Source organism: Corvus kubaryi, unplaced genomic scaffold (assembly GCF_017639235.1).
Source record: "Corvus kubaryi isolate FWS band 111438036 unplaced genomic scaffold, C.kubaryi_AGA036_p1.0 split3-73, whole genome shotgun sequence".
NCBI classification, from domain to species: domain Eukaryota; kingdom Metazoa; phylum Chordata; class Aves; order Passeriformes; family Corvidae; genus Corvus; species Corvus kubaryi.
The window spans coordinates 42,930,705-42,946,845 of NW_024582091.1; the positions used below are offsets into that span (position 1 = coordinate 42,930,705).

Consider the following 16,141-nt stretch of genomic DNA (forward strand, 5'->3'; position numbering starts at 1 on the left):
ATCCTGGATTTAGAACAGTTGTAGTAATTTAAGCAGAATTCAAAGGAATGCCCATAAAAACAGGGAATATAGCAGGAGAGCAGAACAAAAAGTAATGGAAATTGTTTTCTATTTGAGAATAACAAAGAAAAAAGGAACTGACTTCGCAGTGTACGAAGAGAGTATCCATGCTTCAGAAGACAAACTAGAGGTACAGCAAAGACCCTGGGACATACATTGGCCATTTCAGTGCAAACAAAACATCCATGCAATCCAGAACATTGTCAACAGCAATGACCATAAACAGATACAAAGGGAAACACAGCAACACAAGAAATTTTACTTTCCCCACTATTTTCAGCTATGGGGATTTCCTGATTCTGATGTGATTTGTCTGTTTCATGGCATTCAATACATCTCTCTTTCAATTTCTTGTACAGTTTCTCCTGTAACACATGTAAAATTTCTGTATCTCCAACACATTTTGGAAAGGAAAATTCCATAGTGCTGTTTGTGACCTTGTCCTCTAGCAGTTTCATTTTATGGTCTTTTTGTCTTAAATTGGAAGAAATGGAGATGAAGAAGTTCAGACCTTAACATTTGTATCTCTTCTACTCTGTTTTTTTCCCCAACCTTAAACAAAAGAATGCTGCTATAGAAGCTGCACAAGATTACTATAGAACTGAAAAGTTAGCACAGCATTAATGTTTCTCTTACAGATGGGGAAAGCACAATGTCATATTTGAACCCCAATGATGTATAAGTAGCATATGTCCTGTACAACCCCGACAATGTGGCTATAAACTAAAGTCCTACTATATTTAGAGCACCGGTTGACAAAAAGGCAACCTAAAAAGTGATACTTTTCACTCTCACAAGCACCAGTTAGTGGCCAACAAACAGTAATGTGGCAAGGGATGTCAGGTAGTCATCTTCAAGTCATTTCACATCATGAGAGTGTGAAATTAATTTACAAATTAATAACTTTATAAAGTTAAAAAGTAGGAAGAAAATATGTGGGCCTGAAAGATCATGGTGTTGGCTCAGAATACACAGGACAGGCAGAGAATGGCAAGTTGATAATCACCATTCTCATCATTGCTATTATTATTATACAATCCCACCCACAATTCAGTCTGAAAGTGTCCTTGTTAAAGCAGCTGTGGCCTGAAGGATAAACAACAGTACACGTAGTCACCATCAGGGAAAGAAGGAACTCAACAAACAAAGCCTCTTGATTTGCTATCAAGGTTGTCTTGTTTTCAGATGACCTGCCTTTTTCTGAATTCCCCTTGGTAAAGGTTATTTGCAAATGCTTATTAAACACTGCTTCTTAACATTCTCTCTGTGCCTTGTGATTGTAACACAAAACAAATTAATAAACTTTCAAGCTGATTGTTTTATTTCATCTTTTTCCAGATTTCATGGTGATATCAGAAAAACTTGACACTCTCTTGAACTCTTCACCTCAGAATCCGGCATGTGCTGTATTTCGTATACCCCCTTGGGATTCATGTCCTCTAGTTAATCTTCAGCATGCAAGAAAGCTAAATGGAAAGCAGCTTTTCAGCTAAGAAACCTATCTGAAGAAAAATGTTATATTTTCTACCCATCTTAGTTTATATATATAATTTTTTGTTTTCTGTAGCTCATTCAGTTATTATATTCATGACACTATTGGTCAGATCACTAACTAAGCATGTTCTACACAGTGCACTATCTGATGATACATTACAGAAAAACCCAATCCAATTACAAATATTTGTGAACAGTTGAAATTCAACCATAAAAGAAATATGTATAACATTTGTGCAAAACTTGATATAAATGGCATACAACAACAACAAAAAATCAACAGGCGAGTAAACCTGAAAGACACTGCATGATGAAATAACTGCTGGACAGAGATGTCAAGACAGACCCTAAAAGAACAGGGAGGAAAAAGCATGGGATCATTCTGGATAGGAAACTCCAGGTGGAATCATCAACAAGAATCCAACAAAGAGTATCTCTAAAAATGGAAACAAACAATGGAAATTTCAAAATACCAGCAAATATTTTTGTGATGTATATCCTGCTTTTTCTACATTCATCCTACTTTCATATTGTTCTTCTTGATAAAATAAAGGAAATTGGAGGGGAATAAATAGTTCTATATCTTAGGTGTTCTATATGGACTGTTGCATTCACTGCACATCCTTCAAAAAGACTTGAAGTTCAATGCTTATAATTACCTACATTTCCATTGTAAGGTAAGATTTCTGCTGTACAAAACTTTCTCCCTGTTATGAATTGAATGCTTTGCTTGCACTACACCTTTTGCACATTTGATCAACAAATGTAAGACTTCATTAAATCGCAAAGAGCTTAAGCTAATACAGAAGGGGTTTATTTTTCTAGGCATGGTTTGCATTATAACTACCTGCAGTTCATTTTATACCTGGAGAGCTTTATTTGCCAGGAAAAGAAAGGAATATGCTTATCTTTAATATATGATCATTAAATAAACATCTTTCATGCAAGAGATTTGTTATATTAAAGAGTATTAAAATTATATCAGCCAGCTCTTTTATTTTGAAAGACTGCATACAAGTGAGGAAATACAGTAATAGAGATGTAGAGAGGTATAAATAATAAGAACAGCTTCTCTCTCTCTCTCCAAAGAAAAACTCTATTATTTTACATGCTATCCTGACAGTCCTCCCTGGGATGTAAAATTACTCCAATCCATAGCTAACTTTGGGTAAGATACTTTGAGTTTCTACCATGGGTATGCAACTCCGTCTAATTTTCCATGAGACCCAAGTATCAACCTCTCTTTTCAGTCCTAGATCAATCAGGCACCCCCAAATGTCCTATTTTTCCAGTGATTCTCACACTGTTAATGAAGGGAGAAAATGTAACTAAGCTTCTCTAACTGCTAGCAGCAGCCAGTTGCATGAACGTGATTTGTCAGCTAACAAATCTGTGGTTCACTAAGGACTATTAAAATTCTCCTTGGGCCCAAAAACACTTAAATTTTTCAAAAATACAAAGTATTTCTCTTGTACCTTCAGAATAAATCTTCCAGAAAAGTGTGTCATATGGGTGCTGGCTGTTTAGAACCATTAATTTCAAGCAAACTGGTCACACAAATTAACTGTTCTCTCCACCTACCCTACACCATGCCCTGAGCTGACCATCCTTGAGTCTAACTCTTCCCATTCAGAAATGGGAAAACAATAAACTCTTGGGATGATCCGTTATATCAGTGAAGACAGGCAGTGAAGAACTTCTGTGTAAAACTTTCCCTCAAAAATAGCAAAAAAAAAAAGGCAACCACATAAAGGAGCAACCTCAGAAAAGCAGAATTATTGGTAGGTCCAGAGTGAAATCATGGAAAGCATCGGTCCCCCACACCAGATCTAGCAACACTCTGTTATGCACTGGGTTTTTAATCTTAAGAGTTGCTACGCCTCTTGATCACTGTTAATGGAGTATTTGCCCTACATCAATATTACGTGCAATTATTATCAGAAAAGTATTGCCCTAGATCTAATGCTAGGAAATATCTGAAGAGTCAGGGTTCACCTGTGTTCAAAAGAATGTGTTACAGGTAATACGTTTTTCTGAAGAACTCAGATAAGGTATTACTTGCGGATTTTTGGGGGGGGTTTGTGGGGTTTGTTGTTATTATTGTTTATTTAAAAAAGTTTAAAAACATGAGTTCATATGAGCTGTATGAAATTTGTTGTATAAAATTCTCACTGTTTTGTTAAACGAGAAAAAGCAAGCTTTAGTTCATATCCTGTTCCTGCGTAAAATTCATTTTCATGCACAGTTTCTCCCTTTCCATGGGTTTTGTTCCACAGAAACCCTCATTTCTACTGGTTTCAGTCAAGCAACTCTAGATTACTCAGACAGAGAAACAGGTTTTTCAACAGTTCTATAAATCTCTGATACTCCTCTGAAACTGCTGCCAACAGGTGGTAAACTGTTATCATTCGCTGCAAACAATTTTGCAGCACGGGCATCAGGATGCTACACTAACATTTAGTGCAAAACAAATGGACTTGCAAAATTCCTGGGACCACACAGTAGGTTTATTCCAGCCATGAAGCAGCCGTCAGATGGCAACAATTTTGTCACCACTAGTACAGAACATAATGGAATATGTGTCCTGGAGCTGAAAAGCTCCATAACTCATTAACTATCCCCTGAGTCATGCCTGTCACCACTAGCTTTAAGTTTTAATTTCCTTGCTTTCACTGGTTGTCAGGGCTATTTGACTATATCTCTTTTGTGTTTAATCAGCAGTACCAATGCTTTTGATGAGCTTATGTTGCTAACCTGGTGCTCCAGGAAGCCACAAACATAGATTTGTTTATACAGGAACAAATTAAGTACAGCTCTTTACTTTGAGACAGAAAAAATAACTAGTCCTATGAAACATAACATCTTTAGTAGAAATGCTTTGGAGAGCTAGATTATCAAATGTAACAGTTCAGTGGTTCAATTCATACCTGACAGGCTTCAAAGAATATATATGCAAATTGATCTCCCAGCTGCAAGGGTAATTAACATGGGCTGCTGCAGGGGGCTCTTCTTCCACCCATTCTGTTTCATTATTATTTTAGTGACTTTACATTTTTCTCAAGCCACTGTCTTTTGGTATGGAAATAAATTTAACTTCCTCCTTTATGTAAACTTCATTACACCACAATCAGCAGGGAGTCTAGCCTGCTGGAAGTGAGAATGTTTGAAAACCAATATAGCCTGACATAAAGCTTAGCGCTGTACAAATACTTTTGTTGTTGATATTCTTATGTGTATTTTTGTGGTTTTGCCCAGTACACATCTTGTAGTGTTAAAAGGGACTACAGTAAGCTCAATTCATCCCTTGCACTTAAACCAGTTTAACAACACTGAGACAGAGCTAGCAAAGGATGAGGGAAGACAAAGAATCTTGGAACATGCTGTTTAATCCATCTTTTCCTAGGGCATTAAAATCGTATTTGTACTCAAGCCAGCACACTTTTTCCCCCTCCCAAAGCAAGAAGGACACAGCCCTAAGGGTAGAGCACTTCACGCAGTATTGGACCTGTTGGCCATGTACTGGGTCATGAACTGAAGTATGTGGTTCTGTTTCCTCAGAGATGGGCTCTCTGAATTGTATATTGTTAAATGTTCTCCATATGGTTATGAAGAAACACCAAAACTATTTTCCCATTATCCAGTAAGAGTGAAACTTACAGGGAAACAATCACATTACACACGTCTGGGAAAACTATAGACATAAAAACATTACTGCTTTTGGATACCTTTCATAACTAGAAACTTGTGTACGAAGCCATTTCTACAAACTATGAAGGAAAATCATATGTTAAATCATTTTAAGCAAATGGTTATGAGTAGATATAAAGTAACAGGTATATCTGTAATTCATAAGTGGCTAAACTTTCCTTTACAGAGGGTCACTCAAGTCAATTGATTTACTACAGAGATAAATGTAATCCAGCCCACAGCATGTTTCCATGTTACACATCTTTATATCAAAGTTTGATAACGTTTTTTTCCACAAAAGCCTTTACAAGCTTGAAAGAACAGTGTGTATGTGAATGCATGCATGTGCATAAACACAAATCTGTGTTAAATAAGGTTGGGGAAATCCTGTCAATTGTTATACTATTATGTTAAGCATTCAGGCAGTTTCCTCATCAAATCAGTGTCAGCTACACAGAAAAACTTCAGTCTGTATGTTACTAGATCTAGGCCAGTGCCCTGAAGGGCCAGGTCATGCCCTGTATTTATTCTCATCTGATGCCAGAGTGCTAAACAACTAGAGGATCTCTTCTGCTGCCTACACACTATTGCATATCCAACACTTAACCGAGGTTAATTGTATGTATGCGAAGAGGGCTCTGGTGGGAGTGGGAACAGAAACACTACTGCATGGCTGGATGAGGCCAGTCCCAACTCTGGATATCAATTCCACATCTTTCCAGAAAGTCAGTAAATGAACTATGAGATGGAAAAAAGAAAAATATGAAAGAAAGAGAGAGAGCATGCGTGCGCATGCTAGCTGTTTGAATCAATTTAATATTTATGAAGATATATTGTTTTAAGCATTAACAGATGGGATTTTTCAGCAGTGCTTTATAGAATTAGGTACCTATTTTCCCTTGAATTTTATTGCTGGTTGAGAGTTTATCCTTCTTAACCTCCTTGGAATAAGCCAACCTGCATTTTGGTCTGAAAAAGGAGACTTCATAAATTACGTGTTGCCAGTATGGCAAATTGCACCTTTATGAGGCAATTTCTGGCAGATTAGCTGATGTGCATCACCACAGCTTCACATTCAAGTGATTTGGACATGGCCCATAATGAATAAGGCATTCCCAGCAACAGAACACTGATTTTGCATTATTATAAACCAGGGGTTGACAGCAGAATACTGATTTTGCATTATTATAAACTCAGGACTGAAAGTTACTGCTGTCTGGCAAGTGTTCAGCAATCATTTGTTGGCAGTCTCAGTTGAAGGGCGAAGGACTGGGAGAGCAGGGAATCTGAACACACATCTTTCTGTATGAAAGTCTCTCCAGTCAGTGTTGAGAAATACTCTCAGCCCAGAGAAGGGGCTGAGGGTTAAGCTTCCCATCATCACTCCTGCATCATGGAAGAACAAAATTTGCATTTTCAGAGTGGACAAACCTCCATGTCCCACAAAACTCAGGTTTTAAAATAGTTACAGAGAAAATGGCAGACCTGTAATAAAAGCATGAAATGCTGACAGGATAAGCTAACATTCACAAGCAGGGAGCAGGGACTGATTTTTTTTTCCACCTCTTTCCAGTTCTGCTATAGAGCTGAAAAGGATGAAGTGGCCAACAAAAATTCCTCTTCTGTAATTTTCCACTCAGTCTGCAGAATGGTTATTTAAATGCCACTTGACCTTGAATGCAAAAATAATCTGTCCTTTATCAGTCGTGTCTTTTCATGGCCTGACTTAGAGCATCAAATTTACATCCCGCCTTACTGTTATAATGTTATAACTTCTTGTTATAATGAATGCAAGCAAGTACCTGTGCTCCAGAAATGCATTCCTCTTCACTGTATAAAATGAGGAATGCAGATGCCTTTTGTCTGTCACTTGCCATTTGACTCTGACCTATGGGCACCACCGCCCTCTGTTAGATCTGGCTCAGAAACCCACCCCTCCCTTCCACTCAAGGCCTCCGTGTTTTACAGGAATGCAGTGCTCAGGCTTTTGAAAACTGAAAACCTCAAGTCATTCTTATGCAATAAAAACATTTCTCCTTTTTCACCCTGCACATGTCTTTCTCCGTCCACTCTTCCTATTATCCTGTGTTACTAAACTTAGCAAGATTCCTCAAGTGAAAAAAATACCCACCTGAGTAAGAGCTGGCAAGGCCAAGCACTTAGATTATACAGCTGTGGATTCAGCTGAGTCCTCCCCTCATACTGCACAGTGCAGGGCTGGGATACTTGGCAAGGGTGGGCTTCTTGTGCAAAACTGCAAGGCAGACAATGGAGTGGGATATGGAACAGGCACAGCTTTGACTCCTGTTTAGCACACAGGAGCAAGAGGCAAACAAGAGGAAGGAAAATTTAACTGTGGGGAAGGGAAGCTTCACTAGCCCTTCCCACCCACTCCCATTCACATGAGAGTGTGTGCTTTTCTGGGCAGAGGCAGTAACTCTGTGCTTGAGAATGGTTGGCATCTGCTGGGGCTGTTTCTGATTCTTTTGGAGCATGCTCTGAGACAAACTGCAACGAGAGGGAAATTCAAGAAAGAGTAGAATAACATGGGTAAAACAACATCTCCTCACAGAATAATTAATGCACATCTAAATTATTATGCATTCAGTTAAAATGCAAGTATAAGATTTTATTCCCCTGGCTCTTTACACTGAATTCAACACACTGATTATGCAGCCTGGAATAAAGATGTTTCCCTGACAAAACCTAACTCAATGATCTGCAAGGCTCCTGATAGAACCTTCTAACAAACTGGAGAAATTATGGGTCTGTGGAAAACAACACTGCCCTTCTACATCCCCACCAGCAGTAGTTTAAATGAAAATGCCCCAGAACAGCTGAGGCCACTGTAATTCTTTTGCCCATTTTCAAAAGGCCTTTCAAGCACCACGCAGGGTGCACTGACTCTCCCTTCTGAACACTGAGTTGTGCAAAACTGATGTCCTATGTCCTCACTGCAGCATACAGTCTACAAGCAACACCGCTGGACAGCAGAAGCCACTGGGCTTTCTCTGTGAAAGAGCTGCTATTCTGGGATTCTTTTTGTCAAGTCATGAAGGCAGGAGAAACAAATGTCCTCAACATCTATAAGGAGCCACCAAACTGCAGATCTGAAGAAAAACCTCTGATTAGACACTCTCCAGCTAATGTTGGATCAGTGTCAGCAGAAAAAGCAGCAAGTTGCACTATGCTCAGCATGTGCAGAATGGAGACAAATGTATTGGAGAAATTGCAACTTACCAAGGGAGAAAAACTGATCAACTCCACTCTCTTACTTTGATTCATAGTCTCAGGACCTGGTAAAAATATCAAGACATCAGAAACACATCCCTATTGTGCCTCTGAATGGACTTCTGGAAGGAATTGTTCTGTAGTCAGGAAACAGCTGCCAGGGTCCTGCCAACTCATATGGTCAATAACCATTTCATTGCAGTCCAGCCATTAAGCCAGACATCCCCTTGTACAGACCTATCCTCAGTTTGGCCTCCCCTTCAAGCACAAAGTTTATTTATCCCTTTTCAAAGCCACCTTTTTAAGCAGATATTTACCTTCACCTACTGTGCCATGAAGTATGTCTGGGCATGACTAAGTGCCCCAATGAACTGGCATTCTTCTGGCCAGTATAAAGCTCAAGGCAATTTCTTGTAATGTCTTCACTGACTTGGAAAGTATCAGATATGGGTCATTTCACATGTTTTTAATGAAAAAATTCTCAGCAAGACCCAGCACCTGGACATTTTCAGGTTAGTCTGTTTCCTGCAAGACAGCAATGTGTCTTAAATAATACTACCAAGTTGTCAAGTGAGGGTAAAAAAAGAAGAAACATTTGGAATGCACACACTATCACAGTGTCAAATTTTTTTGTAAAACAAAAAGAAATATCTCTCTAACTTAGAAATATGTTGGTCATTTAATTAGTTTTGTCAAATAGATGATTCTGCCCTGGAAAGTGATGATGCAGGATGGTATTTCTGAATCTGGTTGGTCTCACCATGATACAAAGTGCCAAGGAAATCTTTTACTGCTCCTGTGACTCTGTATTTACTCCAGGTACCTCAGAAATTCCCGCAGCACTAGAAAGGTGCTGTTGATCTCACCCCCCAGCCCCCAGTGCCTGCAAAAAAGCAAAGTAGGAACATCACAGACATAACGTCCTCCATGGGGGGGGGATCCTGTTAATCCAACACAGAGCTGACAGCTTAAAAAGTCCTGGGGACCCTTCACCTAAATGTTTTCAAGGGCTGAAACAAAATATGAAAGAAACCATGTATCATTAAAAATGTTCTAGACCTTTTGGCACACAATCATATGTGCTGAGAGTGGTAAGTGAGGGAGTTTGCAGCGATGTCTGCAGGTTGAAAAACCTGGCAACGCTTCATTAGAGTCCTCCCCCTCCCCAGTTAAGGTCCTGCCAAACCTACACACAGAGCACAGGCGGTATTATGGACAAGTACAGGTTAGACAGATCTATAAAAGCGTTCTGAATCCTTGACACATGGAGCAGCCAGTGTAACACTTAAGAAAGGACACACCTTTGGCTTTTCTCAGATGACCTACCCCCAGCTGTTGCCAATGGCTATGCCCTGATACCCTGATAGCTGTGTATCACCTGGTGGAAGGCACGAGAGCCGATGCGGTAACCCCACAGCAGGTGAGTGGGTCCAGTGTTTTCTGGGCTCCCTGGCAAATGGGTGCAGTTAAAGTTCCCACATTGACTACTGCAAACTGTGTCACCTGCTGAGGATCAAAGCCTTGAAGGATCTACCCTTTTCCAAAACAACAAAACTCAAGGTTTCTCTGAGTCTTAGTCTTCTTCCTTTAAAGCACAACTGGGAAACCTGAGCACTGAAACTGCAGAAACAACGAGAACCAAGAAAAACAGCCAGGTGATAATGAGAGTTATGATGTCCTGTAAAAAGAAATATATTTGCAGGGCTGAATAGCTTGGAAAAACTCTGGGGAGCAGGGAAAGGGAAATGGAGGTGAAGGCAAGAGTGTGTTAGTAATTAGATGAGAACAATAAGTCTAATATCATTTATTTCCTTTACTTGGTGTATCAGTTCCCTGGATATGAGGTTAAGAACATGTAGGAATAGCAGCTGTGGCATCATTTTCAAGACAATTCCTGGGAAGCTGCCCAAAACACACATGGCCAAGCAATGTTAGGGGATGTAAAAGCATCATCCTTCTCACAATGTCCTGATTTTTTGCAATCATAAAACAGACCCTGCATTTTTCGGGTAGCTTGGGGCTAATTCCAGACTCCTGGCATTCTGCTTTTCAGGTATTCCTTATCAAGTTCAGATATGCATACTATTTCTTCCTTGCTTCCCACTTTGTGTTTGGAGGTGACTACAGTTCAGTGATGGGGGTTCGTGAAGCTCAGTGATTCAGGTAGCTTTTAATTCCAAAGTTTTTGCATGAAGGATTAGGTCCTGTAAATATCCATACTGCGACATAGAAAAATACTGCAAAAAAGTCTCTAAATGATGTGATCACCTAAATTTTGGATGGATGATTTTACTTTTAATTTTTAGCACTCAAACTCTTAAAATAAAGGCCACATTGACACCTTGTACAGCCTGGCTTTCTTTCTTAACCCTATTTCTCTTTCCTAGACCAAGTTTTCTACCTTGACACCCCATCTGTTTGGCTCTGCTCGCTCACTTAGAGAAACATAGAGTCAGTAGTTTAAGCGCAGGGCTCACACCGAAATCCAGTGCCAGGTGACTTCCAGCCACAGGGACAAAGTCAGAAAGGCTGGGCTGGATTACCAGCACTACTGGCAGCACCCCACTGCCCACATTAGCCACCTCTAGTCTGTTGCTGGTGTTCATGCTTTTTTCCACTTCAAACAAAACTACATTTGTTATTTTAGACAATACAAACACTGATTCTTCAGTAACCTTGTTCTTTTTGACTGAGGCAGGTGAATTCAGCTGGCAGATCAATGGGTAGTCTCTTTTGGGAGAGGAAAGGGCTGGAGGTGATAATTTCTTGATTCAACACAACTAGATGAGGACATGAGAATGAAACTACCACTAATAACTGTGGTGAGAAAATCCAAAGCTCAAATAAGCAAAAATTTTCCCTTTTCTTGGAAACAGCTACTTTATCTAAGTGCTAAAGCAGTAGCTAAGTGCACAAAGATCTTTGCATATTTGTATAAATGGTTTTTTAAATGACAATATTATGAGAAATTGAAAGTAAAAGCTTTATTATATATGTCTATATTTCTATATAACTCAGTTTCTATTAATATTTTACAGGTTCTGGCTTCTGGGATTATCATATTACTTACATGTACATTCATACCCATTTAAAGATAATTGAAAGTTGTGATTAATGTGATCATATTTTTCTCTTTATGAAGAAGAGGTTTTTAAAACACTTTTATATTAGAATTTTATTTTTTAAAAATTTTGGGAGGATTATATTAGAAGACTAATTTCCAAGAAAAATTTTCTGGAAGGTATAACTAGCTTTTTCAAAACAGTTCCAGTAAAGAGGCAGAAAACTAGCCCTACCTACTGTTTTTATTACTTATAAAAAATTGCAGGTACTTCTAGATATCACAGGGATGTATTAATAGCTTCTGTCAAGCCTAAATTTTGTCACCAATCCCTGCTATTTTCCAGTAGCAGGAAGCTGTGGACTTAATGTTAGAGATTCTCTGGTTTTCAAGAACAAACATTTTTCCTCAAACCCTTTACAAAAATGTTCCATAAAGCTGTGCCTTCCCATGCAGTGACAGAATATCCTTTCCCACAAGAGTCTCCAGGAAATTATTCCCATAGATAATTTACTCCTGTAAATTCTGTGCTAGGAGGATCTTGCACACATCTTGAAGTTCCTCTGCTAGTAAATGGTATCAGCTGCAGAAATAGTAGATGTAGACAATGTTTGTAGACATGGAGCTTACATCCCAAGATGCAAAATCTTGCTTTAACTGTGAGATCTACATTTAAAAATAACACCTACTTACATCGAAGGCCCAGTGGCTACATGGATGAATGATAAATGAGAGCACAACAGATTCCTATGTGAGAGGAGGAGGAGTACTTTCAGGACCTGCAATTTAGCCAATACCAATTCCTACTACTGTTTCCCAATTAGCCAAAAGAGGGGGCTAGTTCATTCCTTTTTTCCATGATTTTAAAAAACATGTTACTACTTCCTGACCTTGGGTTATTGGAATATTTCTGACAGAAAATGAGCTGGAATCTTCTCCGGCGGCACCTTTATTGCTAGCAGATTGACTCACAGTGAGGACCTTTGCTTTCCATTTTGTTCACAACACTTCCACCTGCATGACTGTGCTTCATAATAAAAGGCCTCTGCCTAACCATGTACCCCACATCTCCGTTGGACCATTTAATGGCATCAAATTGACTGCATCCAGCAAAGAAGACCTGTTGGACGGTGCAGACTGTGCATCTTCAGCAATGGGAATGTGCATTATACTGTTCTTTGCCTATAGCCCAGCAGAAAACCAGGAGCAGAAAAGTTGTTACGCAAGTTTCAGCTTTAAACATCTTTGACTTATTGCTGTGATTATACTAATTGCTCATCTTCCTAGTGGGAGGTTGCAGGAAGCTGTTTTGAAGTAATCAAGCTGAGATGTGGTCTTCTATTTATAAGAGGACTAGAAATCTTACTCTCCCAAAAAGAGCATCTAATTGAATCTCTAAAAAAGAGCAGATACGATTTCTCTTTCTCTTCCTTGGAATCTCACACAAGAGCTTGTGACTTCATTCTTCCTCACTGTGAATGTCTGTGAGTGATGCTGCCTGACAGTACTACGGGCAGTGTATGCTCTCCCTTTTTCCCAGGCTTTGATCACACGGCAAAACCTCTGCACCTCTGTAGGAGCTGCAGGATCATCTAATGGAGCTATATGGTGCCAGATGAATGTACTTATCACACAACTCCTAAGTATGAAAATAAAGTTTCGTATTTACACCAAGGGTTTTTGGCCCAAAGCAGTTTAATGCTGTAATGTACACATAGAGCACCAGTTAAAAAGAGGAGCTCCTAGCTGCTGTACAACCGTAGCCCCAAGGAAGCTCTCCCCCTCAACTGATGGGAAAGGGTAACTTGGGTCAAGAACACTTTGATCTATGCTTATCACAATAAGGACCACTGTACATTTTTCCTCATGTAAGACCTTTCACAGCAAAAAAAAAAAAACCAAAAAAAAAAACCAAAAAAAAAAAAACAAAGGCCAAAAGCCTTGTATCTATCTCAGACAAATGAAGGCAGAGCCCAGCACCAGCAGGATTTTAACCAATATTTCTAACTGAACTATTGAGAACCTTTGTGTGATAAAGCCAGGGTAGCCTTCCTCAGAGCAACAAGATCATTCTGCTGAGATGAGGTTAAATTTTATCATAGATTACAGGCATGAGTTTGCTGTTGTAGATAATGTTGTTATGTTTGGGGTTTTTTTTCCTAGTTTATGACTACAGTTTCTTGGTAAAACTGGGCACGTATTCTTAATAAGTTGTTCCAGGAAAGTCAAAATTACTTGATAGCAAAGGTTATGTTTTGCCCAATGCTTTCAACCAAAGAAAAAGAAAGTGGAAAATCTAAGTGAACTGTTCTGACATTTCTGAAGCACTTCATTTACAGGCACATGCAATAAACACAAAGGAAATAAAGAGCTAAATCCACACTGGTACTGAAGGAAGCAGCAGAAGTGACTTTTTTATCACAGTACATTCACTAGTAGGGATTTTACGGAGGCTGAACAAAACTCAGGTTAAAATCCCTCCTCAGCACAAGGGGATTTGAAGGCATGTGTTTCATCTCCCAAGGAAACATCTTACTCAGTGACTGTTCTGTAAGGTACCCCAGGGTAGAGAAAATGCAAGACAAGATGCTTCTTCAGTCTATATTTGCCTTGAATATGAATATGGATTTACAGGAGGGGCTTTAAATATTAATTAAGATGGCTTAAAGTCTTGGTTCTTTAAATTCTATCTAAGAGCTTCTTACCTAAACACTGGTATTTCTGGATGTAGCCCCATCTCACCAAATGTCTCCCAAAAATTGTGCAACAATATCAACAGGACTATGGATAAAAACACATCCCAGACTAGCATGCACGTCAAAGCACTTTCCTGGCAATGATATTCGTTTGAGATATCATTTCAAATCACCTTTGGCAAAAGGATCTCTACTGAGGTCTCCTACACCGTGTATGAATGCCCCCCAGCCGAACTTTTCAGGGACAGGGATTGATGGCTGTGTAAGGCCTATTTTTAGATATCCACAGATACCGGATGCTGAGACACAAGGAAAGAGGGGTTTAGAGAGGAGAACTTAGCATGGGAAACAGGCAGGATTAGGGACTACCATTTGATTGTTTTATTAGACAGACTCATAGGAGTCAGAGGCCAGGGAGAAAAGATTGCTCTTGAAATGGGATTTGAAGACAGTCAGGAGGTCACTGAAACAAACAGCAGGGTATCTGTTACAGAAGCTGAGATTCACAGGAGAAAGACTAGCAGAAAAAGGTCCAAAATTAAAAGTCCTCATCTCCCTCTATACATCATCACAAATCAATACAAAACAAGTAATTCACAGAAAGAGGCAATTTTGTGTGTTTGTTTGCAAGCCCTGGTGGGTCTATTGGCTGGAATGCCTATTGTTTCTATCCTTGGCATGACATACACGGCACAGGTATCATGATGTATATAAACCATGAAAAACTCCAGTGTGTTTCATTACCATGAGAAATACAGGGGCTGGCTGCTTTTGACAGCCAGTGATGCTATTAGCTAGCCTTTTGCGTTGGTAGCTGGAGAAAATTCAGTCAACATATTTTAACCTTCTGAGCAGTCCCAGCACACTGTGATCTTACCAAAGCAGCTGATAACAACAGAAGTACAAGCTCTGCGTCAGACAAACAGCAGCTGGGGGAAGGGAGCTCTGCTCTCATTCCTCCCCCACGCCAGCCCAGCATGTAGATCAAGCTTGTCATCCCTTTCAAGGCAAAAGGCATTGACAACATCTTTCTTCCTCAAATAACAGAGAAGGAAGGGATCTTACCACTGCACTGGATTATACAGTGGCGAAAATACACAAAAGCACTGGACAGCTCAGAGAGCACAGGGAGGACAGTCCAAACCTACCTGATGCTGGGACTCCAGCATAGACCTTGCATTATAAACTGAATTAGGCTCTGCTCCAAGACAAATCGTGAACTCTGCTGACTTAATTTCAGCTCTTCTCTGCAGCCTTTCATTAGGAGTTGTAAAGGTTCCTTCTGAGCTCTTTCAAAGTAAGGAAACCCAAGTGGTCTCCAATTTCAATTGTGCACTGTGATGAAAGTAGGCTGTCTGGGAGGAAAAGGGGGGTAAACTGGCCAGCCCTTTCAGTTCAGCCTGGGACTCACATATGTAGGAGTGCAGGAATTCCTCAGCTTCGCATTTGGAAATGGGCCCGGGTCGGAAAGTAAAAATAGAAAAGTGTGTATGCAATTCTAAGAAGCTCAGCTGCAAGGAAGGGGGAAAAAGTTTCCTGTAGACCTTGATTCAAACTTTTTCAGAAATTACAAGGACAAAGATGAAGCAGCTCCAGGGCTCCATTTCATTTTGGAAGTCATAATTCATTTTTCTGCACAGTGGAAAACTATTCCAAACCAAATGAAACTTTTTTTAATCTTGTTTTATAATTTGCTTAAAAAAAAACCAAAACACTCAGGTAAAATATCCATATATAGTTTCCATGGTTATTTTATGTCAGGACCACATTTTAACCATTAGCCTTTCAACACAACAAAATGAGAAAATATCTGGTAAATGAAGAGAATTAACAATAGATAACACTGTTTCTTTAAGCTCTAGCCTTAGCAGAGAGCAGCTGTATTATTTCCCTCAGGGAATACAGTACAGCT

General features: G+C 39.5%; 1 long non-coding RNA gene across 1 annotated transcript in view; it reads right to left on the reverse strand.

Moving 5' to 3' along the window:
- The window catches only part of LOC121659346, a 28,218-nt gene extending 12,617 nt beyond the window's left edge, over positions 1-15,601 (reverse strand). The window contains exon 1 of the long non-coding RNA XR_006014292.1: positions 15,378-15,601. This is a non-coding gene — a long non-coding RNA (uncharacterized LOC121659346). The remainder of the gene's footprint in view (positions 1-15,377) is intronic.
- Between the last annotated feature and the right edge of the window lie 540 nt (positions 15,602-16,141).